A 2,067-nucleotide genomic window follows, 5' to 3' on the forward strand; every position below is an offset into this window, starting at 1 on the left:
CTATGACCTAGCAATCCCACTTTTGGGTATTTACCCAAATGATCACAAACAAGGTCATACTAAAACTACCAGCACAACTATTTATTTATTTCAGCATTATTTACCATAGGTAAGATATGGAATGAACCCAAATGCCCTTCAGTAGATGAATGGGTCAAGAAAATATGGTGTATATATACAATGGAATTCTATGCCTCCATCAGAAAGAATGACATCGCCCCATTTGTTAGGAAATGGAAAGACTTGGAAAAAATTATATTAAGTGAAGTAAGCCAGGCCCAAAGAAACATAGGTCCCATAGTTTCCCTTGTTTGCAATAACTAGTTTATGCCTGGGACAAGCAGAAAGAGTCAAAAGCTATGTACATATAACCAGATAAGATGATGTTAAGCAAAATGAACCCCAAAATAAGGGCACAAGTGTTTTTTTTTTCTTTCTTGCTATTGTTTCTGACATATTAATAATGTACCGTGTGATTTTTTTTGTTTCTTTCTATGTTCTTCCCCCATGGTATAACCCCCGTTTTCACTGTATTTGATGTCAGTGCCCTACATCTTGTATATACAAAATGCTTAAATAGGGATAGAGTTTGACCCATTGTAACAATGGCTCACAAGACACTATGTTGAAATATGAACCTTACAATTTAGGCAGAGGGAGAGGAAGTGTAGTTGTAGATGTTGGAGGGAAGGGATGGTAGGGGAAAAACAAAGGAGGAGGAAATGCTTGATAGGAGATGTACTCATTACCTTGCTCATGTAACTGTGACTCCTCTGTACAGTATTTTTACAATAAAAAACATAAAAAAGAAAACTAAAACAAAAATAGAAATAACTGCATATAGGACATAATTAGAACTTCTTATTTTCAGTTCTTGGAGTTCATTATAATATGCTTCATTATATATAGTCCCATGCACTTAGCAATTGGGCCATTGTAATCCCCTGTTAAGAATACCATAGACATATTCTAGTTATTACAAATGAGGAAAACCATGCAGCCTACTTTTCTCTGGGTCTGGCTTACTTTACTAAATATAATATTTTAGGTCTTTCCATCTCCTTACAAATGGAACAATGTCATTCTTTCTGATGGTTGCACAGAATCCCATTGTGTATATATGCACCATCTTCTTTGATCCATTCGTCTACTGAGGGGCATCTTGGTTGGTTCCATATCTTTTTTTTTTTTTGGTGGGAAAAAATGTATATTTATAATTTGCCAGCTTGATTCAGTTTAGATGATTCCAATTTTGTTGGCAACATCTAAAGCATCGTAATCAGGAGCCAGTCGAACATATGCCTTCTTCTCTCCATCAGGTCTGATCGTATTGACCTTAGCCACATCAATGTCATAGAGCTTCTTCACAGCCTGTTTGATCTGATGCTTGTTGGCCTTAACATCCACAATGAACACAAGTGTGTTGTTGTCTTCTATTTTCTTCATGGCTGACTCAGTGGTCAGGGGGAACTTGATGATAGCATAGTGGTCAAGCTTGTTTCTCCTCGGAGCACTCTTCCGAGGGTATTTGGGCTGTCTTCGGAGCCGTAGCGTCTTGGGCCACCGGAAGGTGGGTGAAGTGAGGATCTTCTTCTTTTTGTGGCTGTGGACACCTTTCAGCACTGCCTTCTTGGCCTTCAAAGCCTTTTCCTTGGCTTCAGCTTTAGGAGGGGCAGGAGCTCCCTTCTTCGCTTTCGGCACCATCTTGGTGAAAAGTGGTTCCATATCTTATCTATATTAAATAATACTGCAATGAACATGGCTGTGTTGGTGGCTTTAGTAGGAACTTGTTTGCTGTCCTTTGGGTAAATCCCAGAGTGGGATTTCTGGGTTATAGGGAAGCTCTATAATTAGTCTTTTGAGGAACAGCCATGCTGCTTTACAGAGTGGCTGCACAAGTTTATACTTCCACCAACAGTGTAGTAGCATTCCCCTTTGGCCATCAGCATCTGTTATTATTAGATTTCTTGGTAATGGACATTCTAACTGGTGTAAGGTGGAATCTCCATGTTTTTTGTTTGTTTCAGAAGTTTTATTTATTTATCATACGTTTTTATTGTAAAAATG

The 2,067-nt window shown here is 38.4% G+C and overlaps 1 pseudogene; it reads right to left on the reverse strand.

The window, feature by feature from the left end:
• Window positions 1-1,179: 1,179 nt before the first annotated feature.
• Window positions 1,180-1,704, reverse strand: LOC138820987 (large ribosomal subunit protein uL23 pseudogene; annotated as a pseudogene).
• Between the last annotated feature and the right edge of the window lie 363 nt (window positions 1,705-2,067).

Source organism: Dipodomys merriami, unplaced genomic scaffold (genome assembly GCF_024711535.1).
Source record: "Dipodomys merriami isolate MVZ:Mamm:240054 unplaced genomic scaffold, mDipMer1.0.p SCAF_9, whole genome shotgun sequence".
NCBI classification, from domain to species: Eukaryota; Metazoa; Chordata; class Mammalia; order Rodentia; family Heteromyidae; genus Dipodomys; species Dipodomys merriami.